General features: G+C 33.4%; 1 protein-coding gene across 3 annotated transcripts in view; it reads left to right on the plus strand.

The window, feature by feature from the left end:
* LOC123709202 (mushroom body large-type Kenyon cell-specific protein 1) overlaps positions 1–15,402 on the plus strand; it is a 150,294-nt gene that overhangs the window by 11,409 nt on the left and 123,483 nt on the right. Inside the window, exon 1 of one of the 3 annotated variants that reach the window (XM_045660320.1) lies at positions 2,183–2,208. The exons of the other annotated variants lie outside the window; for them this stretch is intronic. The gene's annotated coding sequence lies outside the window, so the exon portion shown is untranslated. Of the gene's footprint in view, positions 1–2,182; positions 2,209–15,402 lie in introns of those variants that run through there. 3 annotated transcript variants of the gene reach the window in all.

Here is a 15,402-nt window from a genome sequence, read left to right on the forward strand (position 1 = left end):
GTCTTCCTATTGAGATACGACCTCCAAGTATATAAAAAGGAGCGCACTGCTCCCTCAAAAGCTGGCAACACATCCATTATCATAAGTGCCTATGGGCGGTAGCTCCCAATTATGGCTGTCCAGTAGGCTGGTAGGTTAAATAAAAAAAGGTTAACTGCATATATAACAAGTAATAGTTGGTAATAAATTATTATTATTTCATAATGACAGTTGTTTTTTTAAATTATGCGTAACAGAAATGAAAAAAAAAACAAAAAAAAATGCATGTTGTCCTAATAATATTCAAACAAAATGTGTATGTTTTTCGGTCACTTCCAGTATTTAAGTTTCGTAGCCAAGTGTAGGGTAAACGTACCAATTAACTAATTATAACGTCCTATATTTTAGTTGGTAAAAACTAAAAACTCGCCGTAATAGGTATGCAAACACAAAAGCACGTGAATTTGCGGACAGTGACGTCAAAAGTGGCTCCAACTCGACGGAAGCGTGTAGAGTTAGCAACGACAGTTTTATACACTTTTAGCTCAATATTTTACAAATATATGCTATCGCTTTGGTTCCCTTCGTTATATAGGTCTCTTAGGATTCTTAATATTGTCAAACTTTATGGTTAGCAGGCCTACTTACCTGTACAAAGGATTAGGCAACACACGCGGGTTTACCTGTAACTTTTATTAGGGATAGGACCACATACGTATGTTTTTTTTTAAATATAGTCAGGTCTACACTTTTTTGGAACTGAGCCTTCTTCTTCTGGTGCCACTTTATTGCTATTGGCTGTTAACAACTTGAAATGCTCTAGCACTAGTCTAAAAAGTTCCTAGGTGGATGTGCTGCCCGTCCACTCCCGTACGTTCCGCATGACGACTTTTTCCCCCTTGCCTTGAATTTTGCTCAATACATACATGCCGGCGTAAGAAATAAACGAATGAACTTATTCAATTGTGTTCTATCTTGAGCGAATGAGGTTTTTCGAGTGACATTATCTATTACTTATCTTTTGTATATACTAAATACGCAATAGAAATGTAAACAAGCTGACGCTACATGAATGTGAGACCGGCGTCTGCAGTCAGCGAAACTTGACGAGATTACACGGAATCGAATCCCAACTAGCCGACACCTTTAGGACATTACTTTTCGCTATTAATCCTTATGGAACTCAGTTAGTCACGTTAAACAATTAACCAATAAATATATACATAGTTTACTGAATATAAACTTTCGTTTGACATTTGTGAATCAGACACTTTAAAAAGTGTTTCCAAACCAATACGACTTATAAAAAGAGCGTATAAATTTTCAAAGCGCCGCACTAGCGAGCCCTGATAGTAACAAAGAGGGGGGGAGGTGAGTCAGTTTACCTCTATACAAATAAAGAAGAAAATCTAACAAATATCAATTCAGGCTATGTAAAACAAAATACGATGAATGAACACCTTTACATATCTTTCATTCCAGGCAGGAGGCTTCCCTGATATTAACTAATAACATATATACTCTCAATCTCTTGGCGTGCGTTGCCAGAAAAATACCCTTTTAAATTTTACAGCGATATTGATACAAGCATTTTTCTATCGTTGTTAAACGTGTTTTATTGAAATATCTTACCCTTTCGTCCAGTCGGGTGTAAGGAAAAAAATATCACAAGCCTGAAATTTTCAGCATAATTACGGATAGTGCAATTTCACAGCGGGTTATATTTAAACGGTAAAAAAGGGCGAAATCGTTGAGGGCCGAAATAGAGCCTCGTCGTGCGTAATGACGCCCGAAATACCCACAGTACTAAATTCATATAGTGAGCCGTGTTTAGCGAGTGTAAGGCTTGTAATTTTAAAACTTTCAACTATAATTACGCTATACGGTATTTTTATTCTTAACCTTCATAGTAATAATAATTAATAAATAATATATTTAAATAAATATAAAAAGTCTGAGTGCAGTGTGACCCTTAATGCTGCCATTTCCTCGCCGTCAGCTCTACGTCAGGTGTTGTTCTTGTAACTTATTATTACTATGTAGTTACTGAATTACTTTAAATTCCTTTATCTATAAAAGGATAGGTGTTTGAAGCACAATGATTTTTGCTCCCCAGAAACTGTTTCCTTCTAAATGAGAAATATTCCAGCGCTTTCTGTCGTGTGTCCTACACCAATTGTTTTCAGCAGGTCTTCCTCCACTATGTCCATACAGCGGTAACTAGGCTGGGTAAGATAAGAAAATTTATAATTATTTTTGTTTGTGAATTAAATCAAACTAAAAAGATAACAAAGATAAAGGAATGATAAAGGAATAGATAACAAAGACTAGACTAGGATTTCTGCTCACAGTTTATAGGTACATTTAGTTGATTAACCGAAAGCTACCAGAACATCATGCATCTATTGATTTAGTGAAGCACATCACATGTATAATGCATTATATGTTCTTGCACATGTAAAAGATATAAGCTACAATCTATCTATTCTAAAATACATGAAACTAGTAACATCCTATTTAAACATAACTTTCGCTAATGAATATATCAAGCTCCGCATATTTTTTAATTAACAGATTTCTGTATCGATTCATAATAATGTATCAATTTAATAGACAAGGTGATCAGCCTCCTGTGCATAACACCGTCGACTTTTTGGCTCTAAGACAAGCCGGTTTTCTCACGATGTTTTCGTTCACCGTTCGAGCTAATGTGAAATGCGCACATAGAAAGAAAGTCTATTGTTACAGTCGTGGGTCGAACCTACGACCTCTGGGATGAGAGTCGCACTCTGAAGTCAGTATACACACTACGAAGAATTGGAAGGAGAGGTTCCTCAACACATGGGTGATTTACAAAATGTTATGAATAAGTAAGGATATACTCGTATATTAGTGGTTTTCGTGTTACAAGTATAGGTGACTTTTTGAGTAAACGACTTAATAGTTTTATTGAATGAATTACGAAAACGTTGCAAACGTGTGTCTGTGTATATATAATGTTAGTACCAATAATATATATAGGTTTTCAATGTTCATACGCACTTTAAGATTTTTATTTATTCCACATCATTATTCTATCTTAACAATTATTACAAATGCGATAGGACATATGTGCGTGTACTAGTGTGCACACGTAAGAAGTGAAACTTCTTCATGACCTTATTTTTCGAAAAATGATTTACTACAGGCAACTTTTCAGAAATTAAATTAAATTAGATAAATTTTAACAAAAGGCTTTTATTATCATAGACATAAATACAAATAATACAATTATTTAATTTTACCTTTTAACTACTAAGATTATTACAGAATTTCATTAATTGTAATAGAATTATTACTACTCCGCTGGGGATAGTACTCTTCGAATCAACCGTGGTAGATACAATAAAAAGGTGGCGTGTAACGGAAAAATGTGACACGTAACCGAAAAATGCGACGGTAATTTTTTTCCAACGCCGATAAAGAATTTTCAATTCAAAAATATATTTGTATACCTTAATCTTATACTAACATTAGAGCAAGCAACTTTTATGAACTCAGCAAGATGTTGTCATTGGAGAATCGTAGAAAAGTTATTGAAATCGTGTGCGTTTAAGATATTTACGAATCAGGTTGATTTCCGCAACCTTTTAACTAAATTTATATTTCGTATACCCTCAACGTAAGATACACCATGTATCCCGACATCCCATTTGTCTATCCTTTCAAAAGAACTGGAACTTCGTTTTGGCCAAAACTCACCGATATCTAGATGAAGCATTCTGATAAACGAGCTATGTCTGGATATCCTGTTGGATTCCTTTAGTTTTTATAATTGAATTTTTCAGTTTAGTTTTTTTTATCCCTCTGTGTATGTTAATTTGCCTATAAGTGCTTGTCACATTACATATTGTATTTATTCTTTTTGTACCAATGTATCAATGTGCAATGTTAAAATACATAATTGTAAAGGACTAAAAAGCTAATTTATTTTAATTAGAAGAATGTTTAAAATGGTTTAAAGGATATTTTCCATAAAACAATTACAAGTTGAATCACTGCATCGCTAATAAACTGTGGTATCAGTACACAAAAAGATTCGGTTGTGGTGTAATTATGCGTGTCTTTAGTGTAGTGCCTTTTGCATGTCATTAACATGATTTTTATTTTTTTCAAAGCCTAGTGATGTAAGATTACTGATATAATAGGTATTTTACAGGATCAATAACTGATATATCTGTCGTAGGTAAAGAATTAAAACATTAATGTAAGAGCGAACCTACTTAAAAGGCCGGCGATGCACTCGCGAGCCTTAACATCAGATGAGCCTCTAAACCCGTTTAAAAAATAATTAACACATTAATTGTTCCGTAATTTAGTAAGGCACAAAACCAAAACAAACAAAACCAAATGGAAGATCATTTGGCGTGCAATAGGACGTCGAAGATTCGATTCTCAGTAATTTAAGTAGTAGACCAAATCACCTTTTAAGAAAATACTCATGCATTTTGAATTCCATTGCTTCTCTAGTAAGGCATTATTCGTGAATAATTTTAAATGTCAATATTTAAGGCTGTGAACGAAAAAGAACCTTCTAAAAGCCTCAACGCTTAATACCAATGGAATGATAAAATCCCAATAACGGCAGCCACGCGATGTCGTTTTTTCCATCGATTCCATACTTTTTTGTTCCAGTCTCGTTTTTCGTATTAGCCTTCGTTTTGTTTCCACGAAATTCAACATTTTTCAGCACAACGCGATTTACTGAGTGAAAGACTAGTGGTGGCATAGAGTAGATATGCTATACTTTTTTTTAATGACTACAAAATATAAAATGTATCACTAACAACAAAATTATGTTTATCGCATATTAAATTACATTTTTTAAGTTCCTTATTTTTTTAACGTAAAATCTGTTATTAAAACTAAAAGAGTAGTGTTGGCGTAGTGGCTTCAGCATGCGACTTTCATCCCAGGAATCGTAGGTTCAATCCACGGCTGTGCACCAATGGACTTTCTTTCTATGTGCGCATTTAATATTCGGTCGAACGGTGAAGGAAAACATCGTGAGAAACCGTCTTGCCTTAGACTCAAAAAGTCGAGTGCGTCAGGTACAGAAGGCTAATATTTGTCTATTAGATTGAAAATTTATCATGAAACAGATACATAAATTTGAGGCCCAGACCTAAAAAGGTTGTATTGCCACTGATTTATTTTTATAATGTGTAACTAAAATCTTTAATTTTTTTAAATATATTGAAAAATAACTAATTGACATTTTCTCTTTACAGGTATGTAACACCCGCAAAAAATTCAATTTTAACAGCGCTTGAAATGGCAAGGTTTTTTTTATTACGATACATATTACTAGGAAAATTAAGCTCAAAGCCTCTGCTTAGAGCCTGAGGTCCCGGTAGAATGCGAAAGCGACTCCGGAGCCACTGTGAACTTTGTGGAAATTACTCGAGGTGGTTTTAGTGAGTATTGCTCGTCCAGTCTCTGAATAGCAGAGATTTTGGTGTAGGTACCACATACCCACATACCCCTGCAACTTTTAGGGGCAGGGATGCGCAGATGTATTTCCACCTTGGATATTAAAAAATATGGGTTCGAAAATTATTACATTACAAACCATGATAACATATATTTTATTCAACTGACTGAACTTCAATAGAAAAACAAGAACTACTGTAGCCTATTATCTTCTTACTGAAGCATTTGTACAGGCGCTAATTAAAGATTTAAGTTGGCTGGTAGATAGTACCGGTGACCCCTGAGCAGGTGCCTCGCTCAAAGAATAAGTATCGCAATACAGCGAGGAAACTTATCAAACACTGGCAGGGACCAAACTTTATAAATTTCTTTTATTTATCCATGTTTATTTATTATTAATATGTATATTGGAAATACTGTATATACTCTATATATATATCATAACCATGAAAGTGTAGGTCTTCGAATAAAATTGTATGGAGTCTCCATAGATATCCCTGTTCGTATCCATTTCGGCTAACTAGCAATAGCGTTGGACACTGTGATGTTTTGTTCCAATGACGTCAATGTTTAATAGTCACGTCAAGTGCGATACTTTTAACCAACTGTGATAAAAGGAGAGTGGAATAAAACAAAAATGTGAGCTTATTTCATGAATCATTTTCATAAATAAGCGGTTTAAAGTATTTTTTGCCGCCCACCATGTGAAGCCAGCTTCCGATTTCAGTATTTTCAATCCAATTTGACTTACGGTCTTTAAAGAAAAGAGCGTATCGATTTTTAAAAGGCCGGTAACGCATTACGCACCTTATGGCCGTGTCAGTATCCCCTAACATCAGATGATCCCTGTTGCTGCCTATTCTAAAAAAACCGAAGTAATTATAACTGAGAAATGGGCTAAGACTGACAATAGACTTATTCGTCCTTATAAATGTTGCCATGGTTACGATATTACTTCTATACAAAAAAAGGTTACCATGGTAACAAGTATCGTACTAACTTAAGTTACTATTACGCATAGATATTTAAACCCGTATTTTTCAACACTAAGTGTTTAGGACATACACGATACCCCGAGTCATACCAACAGCTAAGATGTGTAACATTTTAATTTCTCCTTATACAATATAATAAATTTCGTTAAGAATTCTTCTCTTGTATGCTACAAGATTCACAATTTTTCCATATGTCTTGTACGAACACAAATCTTCGGCGTGATTCGCCAAGGTTTCGTGTTTTATCTAACTATAATACAATTTATTACGATGTAGGCATTATTTTAAAGCGGAAAGTCTTCTTTATTTAGCAGTAATAACAATTTCTTTTTTATTTAAAATATTAAGTTGTAGTTTGATTAATATTTAGTTTCAGTTTTCTTTATCTATTCATATACTAATTTTTTTCTGTTTCGTATATTTTATTTATAATATTTATTTCGACTATGTATTTGCGTGCTGTTCCCACGAGAATATAAGTGCGTGCTCCTATTTCACCATGCTGCTAGAGGACAAATCTTTTGAATTATTATTTAACTATTAATTACTTAAGATGTCATGTGGAACATGGTGTAATGGTTGCAGCTCCTTACAAACGTCGTGTAAGACAAAAAACTTGGCGATTAAAAAGAGTGGCGGAGAGTTTATTGCCAGTTCTTCTCTACCGTTCTACGCCCTTGATTTGTACACTGGCAGTAAATTTTAAATTACAAGCATTAAATATATATTTATTTTAAACTAAATGTATCAATAGTATAATGTAATTTTGATCGATTGATTGATTTAACAATGTAATCTGTTTTGGCTTTGTATATTGTCTAAGTTTCCCTTATAATCTGTATATGTTAGATTGCTTATAAATAAATAAAATATATTTGAAGCAAATGGTTATGAAAATAATGTCAAACTTGAAGAAATGATATCATTATTATATAATAATACCCTGATTCATAGCTGTTAAAATAACTATAAAATATGTTGACTAAAAGATTGTAGCTGAACTAGTATGTCCTTTGATAAGTTGTAGTAAGGTCACCATATCTAGGACAATGTTTTGGTACCAGCGTTCTAGGCTATGCACTTAAATAGAAAATTATTTTAACTTGTTAAAATTTTTACTATTATGTCATGTCGTGTTAATGTTTATGATAATGTTAAATAATTAATTTATTTATTTACACTTCGTTACACTACAATATAAAAAAATTGAACATAATTAAATCAAAACGCAACTGTCGGCCTTATCGCTTTCGAGCGATCTCTTCCAGGCAACCACTGTGAGTAAAGAAAAAATGAATAAAAATGTATTAAATTACATAAGATAGGCAAGTAGTGCAAAAATACATGTTATACACATTTATTAAGACAAAACTAAACAGGAACAACAAAAAAACCAAACTAAACTAAAAAAGATGATATATTAAAAATAGAAAGTAAAAAGACACATACATCAAGATAATTAATGTTTAAATAAATAGTTTATTTGCAAGAAAGTGGTACATTTATATAGATTATTTATAAATATCCGCACAATCAGCCATATAAAAATAGGCATGCAAATGTCATAATAACATGTTTATAATTATGGTCTAAATACTTGCCTTCCCCTTGAAAGCATTACATGATCTATAACTAGGTTATTAAATAGTTTGATAGCGAACTTTTTTTTGAATACATCGTGGTGCAACATGCTGGCCATAGACAAATGAAATCCCTCGGTACATACAAGCAAAAATATGAATGTTTAGAACAATTTTGGAATTAGTATCAACATTAAGACAAAGTGGTTAGAATTACCAATTTGTTTATTGTTTGAATGAAACCTCACAATATGAGTGAGAAAGTTCAAACCTAATAAACTAAATTAATGTTAATGTGGGTGATAGATATAGTGATCATAATAATTACAAGTGGGATATAAAAATAGGCGAAATTAAAAAGTTTTATGGCAGTGTATATTTAATGCTGTCATATATTGTGATACTTATTCGTTGAGCGAGAAAAACACCAGCTTTAGGATGACCGGTGCTGTCTACCAGGTGCCTACTTAAGTCTTTTATTAGCGCCGGTGCACTTGAACTCCACGGCCCAAGAGTCTCTACCCCAAATGAAACGAAATTGGAGGAAATACTCTAACATACATTATCACTAGTGTTACTCTTTTCCATTATGAAGTCAGTTGAAAATACCATAAACACGAGGTTATTTATTCTCTAGGTCATATGTGCCTTATTAAGTCCTAATTTCTGTATTTGTTTCGGAATCATTTGTTTTTTTCTAAGTAGGTGACCCACACACTTTGTCGACGTTTCGGGTCTTTGCCTGTTTTCCTTCACCGTACGAGAGTAACATGCGCACATAGAAAGTCCATTGGTGCTAAACCGGGGTTCGAAACTAAGACCTCAAGAATGAGAGCTGAATGCTTAATGTTTGGATAAAATTCTCTTCAAGTTCCGTCGCCATTTGCATAATTTTTGTTAACACAAATATTTTACCAATATAGAGGAATGTATTTGCACAACTTAACATTTCGTAATAACATTTTTAACATTACACGCAATTTTTAAAAATAAGGTAGTATATTAATTTGCCGGAAAGAGATAACTCAGAAGCGATAAGGCTGCCCATTACACTATGTTTTTGTTTAAAGTTTATTGTTAATATTTGTGTGCAGAAGTGTTAATAAAGATAAATAAAAATCGGTACATGGGGATAGGTAAGAATAAAAAAAATACTGATCCCATAGACAAACTATAAGAATAGGACAGATGTTTTGTTAAAGAAACCGTGTAATCATATTTTTAATTCGTAGGAATTGTGCGAGTATCAAGTATTGATAGAACCTTGTACATTAGGCACAAGGCTGCACCTGCATGGCGTTTTCGTGTATAAAACCTCTCTTGCCAAGGCCTCCATTGTTTAGTAGTTCACGCAGTGTGTTATCGTCATGGAGCTTAGAATACCGGAAATACAATTATTCGTACAATTATTGTATTTTAATACACCCCAATACTAAAATCGTTTTTTAAATTACGTGGTCAGAGTGCATTAATTAAATTTGTAATTTTGACTCGACCTACAGCAAAGCCTGGCCTAGTGCATTCAGGTTCGATCCCAATGTGATTTTTGTGCGAATTGAACATTAGCGGTAAAGGAAAACATGGTGAGGACATCGGCTTTATTTAGAACCAAAAAGTCGACGGTATTAGTAGTAGACGGTATAGGGTGCAGAAGGCCGATCACCTACTTGCTTATTAGATTGACTAAGCATGAAATAAATAGATAAATCTGAGGCCTATACCTAAAAAGGTTGTAGCTCCATTGATTTATTAAACATTCTTAATGCAGGCATCAAAATCAAAAATCGTAATTTTGCTTCAGCAATTCCCTGGCTTGGCTTTAGTTGGAAGGTCTATATCGAACCTTATAATTGAGTGGACCATTCTTTTCGAACCCCTAAGCTCTTAAATAATAATAATTATATAAAATTTACGTTTTATATATAGAAAGCAAAACAGACAATCTACATTTTAACACATAGAACAAGATCCACCGTATCGTGTTTCATGCGAAATTATTTAGACTACTTTTCTCACGCGGCTCTGCGTTATTTGATTCAAAGGAATTTTGTTTATCTCGAAAAATAAAATGCACGCAATTGCACTTTATATTGATAAAGAAAATGTTTATAACGCCACTCTACGTATAATACGTAGTTTTTATGTACATCGAAGTATATTTTTGCGTTTCATTTGCCATTTTTGATCATAATCGAACCGTGTATTAAACCGCCATATAGATTCATCAATATTATTTTAGTTCTTGTAATGTGTTTGTATAAGAGTCAAGTACCTACCCACGTAGTAAGTCATAGGATTTTACCAAAATTGGCATTCTAAGCTAAAGATATTTGTTTCTTTATATATTAATTAATTAATTTAATTATTTATTTATTGAGAAGAGAATTGTGCTGTAAGCACAACACAGAAATAGAGATATATATATATATATATATAACAATATGGACCAATTAAAAATCTTCACATATGTTTTTTTTAAAATAAGAAGTAAAACATGTAAATTATTTAGGCTGTCGAACAAAAAAGAAGATTCAAAATTTAATTAGTTGACGATAGATCATTCATCATGGTCGAAATAATTTTATGTCTATAGCTAATATATTCCATATTATGTATATTGTAAGACAAAAGTTACGCTTGAAGATTAGTTCTTTTAAAAAATTTAGTTTCTAATTCGAAATTTAAAAAACCTTTTTTAAATTTCGAACACAAAGTTTCAAGTTCCCTGCATCTACTTGTTACGAAAAATTTGACAGCTCTGCAGTTATGTCCGCGGTATTAAACTTTTACATATTTGTAGGTCAGTTCGTAATGTATGTAAAAAAAATGGGGTGTCCTCGAATGCAGTTTTGTCTAGACGAATATTATGCACTCGATTTAGAATTTGCATCCCAACTCTAAATTCACATAATAAAAAGGCAAAGATTTTGATTTTATGTTATTACGCTATTATTTTTATTACGCTTTTGTACAAACCTTAATCTCTCGCAAGGATCTTAAATGCATCAAAGCCAACCTTATAAGGAGGAGCTGGGTCAAATATAGATATTTATCCGATACCGATATTTAACTAACGATTTACTCAAAGCACTGGGCCAAAGTGCTGGACCAACCTGTTGGACAGTGTGCACAGATGTAGTCTATAAATTATGAATCAGTTAGGACAAGCAAGTAAGATGAGATTGTTTTAATTAAATTACTATTCATGTCAAGAATAGAAATACTCCAATAACTGTGGACCACGAATTGGGCAGGAGGCTCACTTGATGTTAAGTGAGCGGCCCATTTTTTGACATTTTTACGAACCATAAGTGCGTGGCTGGTCTTTTAAAAACTTTCTTTTCTTGAATGACCCTAAGTCGAGCCACGTTGTCTGCATTTATTATAACCATTCTATTATAATTAGGGAATTATTTGTTCTTAAAAATCCCGACTGACGGCTAATCTTCAGTAATATAGCAACCCCAAGAAATCACTCTTCTCAAAATAAATCCCGGTTTATCACAGAGCATGGAAACAATCCGTGACCTAATCTAAATAGTATTGTAAATTATAAAGTGTTATGGCGTAAATATAAGTCAATAATAAAAATAAATGACTGGCCCTTTCTAACCTTTTCTGGTCTGGGCCCCAGATTTCTGTTTCTGTATCTGTATCTGTCATGATCATTTGTAAATCTGAGAGGCAAGTCTCAATCAGCCTCCTGTGCCTGACGCACGCCGTTGGTTCTAAGGCAAGCAGGTTTCCTCACGGTGTTTTCGTCCACTGTTCGAGCGAATGTTAAATGCTCACATAGAAAGAAAAGTTTGGTGCACAGCCCGGGATCGAACCAAGGATGAGAATCGCACACTAGGCTGCTCCATATATAAGTCAAATACAAAATATTTTAAAATAATGAAAAATTTATTTCTGTTCACACCTTACACCAGAAAACCGTTTATAATCTTACCTTGCTTACTTATTCAATAGCTTGACCCAATATTTAACTTCGAAATCAACATATTGAACACCATTTCCTGCATTTAAATTTTGTAAATGTATTTCCATATTAGGTATAAAACACATTAGGCCCAAACGTGAATTCTAGTTTTCTTTTTCTACAATTTTCATTTAAAATCATAAGTTAAATGAGTAAAACAAATAGGTTTATTTATCTTCAGTGTTATAAGGACAATCATCTAATAGCTTATTAACATTTATGATACGTGTATAATACAGACTAAATTTAAAGAATTAAAAAAAAAAACATATTAATTGGGAGCTATTATAATACAGTGTAAACTCCACGTAACGTCCCTCGATTTAATGACGATCTCCCTAAAGCGTGGAAATCAAGTGGCTTTGGTTGGTTTAGCTTGTCTTCCATACAATAATAAACTCTACAAAGCATTACATCCACTCTCAGTAAGGAAAACAATTGAGTAATAAAGTACTTTTTAAGTTGCTAAAATTAGTAAAAACTGCGCAGCGTTCTTTTGTCGCTTTATTATTCTAGCCCGCAACAAACTCGACTGTCGGCATCATGTATACGAACTTTCTAAGAAATTCATTCTTTTGTTTACAAATTGGGATTGCTTGCACGTGAAGACTGTTGTTAACCATAACTAATAAGTTGGAAACATGGATTATCTATACGTCTTTCTAAATATCTTCCGCCATAAAATACAGTCCTTTTAGTGTCGTTATATAGAATTTACACTGTATATGCCATCGTCGCATGCTTCGTATAAGCAGATACAGAAGGTCTCTAACGAGAATCTTCTGTAACATTCCAAATGTCGAAAAAACTTATGCAGAACATTATACAACGTAAAATTGTGTACCTGGGCCGCGTGTTCCACCTCCTTCAATTAATTATAATGGGTAAAATCCAGGATAAACGACGTGTGGGTAGAAGAAAGAAAACATGGCTTCGCAACGTTAGGAGTGGACGGGTTTTGCAACTGCGGAAGGTTGCTCCATGTGACACAGGACAAGACACGCCTCAAGAGACTGACGGCCAACCACCAACCACGGTAGATAATGGAGAGGCACTAAAAGAAGAAGATAATATATGCTATATAAATAATGCAGAATTCAAATTAATAACCGCTATTGAGAAGAATTCGGGAAATTTCGCAAACACTATATTCTCCATAGTTAGCTCTTAGCGACGTTTTCCTGTTCTCAGACCTCAAAGGAATGCTTGCTGGTCAGCAATTTTGCGCCGATGAAGAGGTAATCAGCAAACCTGCCTGTTTAGAGGTTAAAGACAAATCGGTCTATAAATGACCACTATAATCGTTGTATCACTCGCAAAGGCATATTAAATAAACAAAAGTCTATCAACAAAAAAAGGTATTTCTATGAACTCTTTAGTCTATTAGTATATCGTTTACATAAAATATACGACACAATAACCCCAAAATCTATACGAATGAAGAATTGCATAATATTTAGATTGAACCTTCCAGTAGTATCCTGCGCCTCATGAATCAAGGGTATGACATAATATTTATAACTTTTGACTATTCAAATGGATATTCTCACAAAGGGTTTAGAAACAAACGGTGACCTTCGTTATAGAATAGGTTATGTTTAGAATACTAAATTCCTATCTATTGTTTTACCATTACAATATGCACTTTACAAAACTCATAATATTTATACATCCGGCGAATAGAATTAGTATTTTTCAATTTAAGTTATCCTGAATTGTATTTTTACGAACTTTCAAACGATGATTCAACTGTACGGGCCAAGACGGTTTGTTGACAACCTGAGGGTTGTCTTAGTTTTTAAAGCGAGGCGATTACCTAAATCGTCAGAGTAAAGCCCCGAAACTATTTCTAGAAGCAGACACTATGTTTTTCTCTCATTTTAATTAGAAATACTTTGGTGTTTCATCGATAGCATCCCAGGAACCATACAGCATTTTTCTTTAAAATAATTACGTTATTTAAATATACTACATATTTATTTATAAATAATATTTCATAAAGAACGAATACATAGTGATGTTAAAATAGGATTTGACTTAGATTGACCAAAGGGAAGCCATTTCGCTCAAATAAAATCCAATAACGTAATAAAACAATTTTAATGCCTTGTTACAATGTGTTTTTATAGAAGTTCGGCCGAAAATTGTTGAAGCAAGCGTTTTATAACTTAGAATAGATTATTTGGATAACCTAAATTCCTTATTACATATAAATAATATAAATTGATAATTATCGTGATTCATGTGAACTTTTAAGGAGAACAAAACCAAACACAATATGAAAAAGATTTCATATTGTGTTTTTTTTTCGTTTTTATGTTCCTATTTTAGTTTAATATAAATAACCTTATGTATTTGTGCACTTCTTTCTTACCTTATCTAATTAATTCTTTTCACAATGGTTGCCTGGAAGAGATCGCTCGAAAGCGATAAGGCCGCCAGTTACCCTCCTTTTTTTTCGTTTTTATGTTCCTATTTTAGTTTAGTATAAATAACCTTATGTATTTGTGCACTTCTTTCTTACCTTATCTAATTAATTCTTTTCCCAATGGTTGCCTGGAAGAGATCGCTCGAAAGCGATAAGGCCGCTAGTTACCCTCCTTTTCATTTCGTTTTTCTGTTCCTATTTTAGTTTCGTCCAAATAACCTTATCTATTATGTATTTCTGCACTTCTTTCTTGCCATATCTATTTTTCTTGCACCGTTTGCCTGAAAGAGATCGCTCGAAAGCGATAAGGCCGTTGTTTCCCTCCTTTTCATTATGTCAATTGTATTATGTTTCTGCAACGAAGTATTAATAAATTAATTCATTAGTACATTTGTGTCTCATTCATTTTTAATAAAAGAATGTGAGAATATTATTTTCCTTCAATAAAGTATTTTAACATTCAACATAAATTAAATAATGTACAGCTTGTTTATGAAATAAATAAGGTTAATTGCCCCAACCATTTAACTTAAATTACGTAAATACACAAGATCTCCAGTCACCCCATTTGTCCCTCTTTACAGACGAACGCGTTTTGGTCAAAACATCAACATCTAGGTTAAGCATTTTGATACCGAGCTAGCCCCTCACAGTGTTCCTTTAAAATCGTTATTTCAACTTTATGGGCGTTGGCCTAGTGGCTAGTGTGCGACTCTCATCCTTGAGGTCGTTGGTTCGATCCCTGGCTGTTCAACAACGGATTTTCTTTCTATGTGTCCATTTAACATTTGCTCGAACGGTGAAGGAAAACTTCGTGAGTCAACCGGCTTACGATAGACGCAAAAAGTCAACTGCTTGACTTAATAGTAGTAGGTTAAAATGATCATGAAACTGATTCGGAAATCTAAATGAGGCCTAGACCTAAAGAGGTCGTAGTGCCACTGAAGTTAACTGGTATTTTTATTATTT

The sequence above is a fragment of the Pieris brassicae genome, chromosome 1 (genome assembly GCF_905147105.1).
Source record: "Pieris brassicae chromosome 1, ilPieBrab1.1, whole genome shotgun sequence".
Taxonomy (NCBI): Eukaryota; Metazoa; Arthropoda; class Insecta; order Lepidoptera; family Pieridae; genus Pieris; species Pieris brassicae.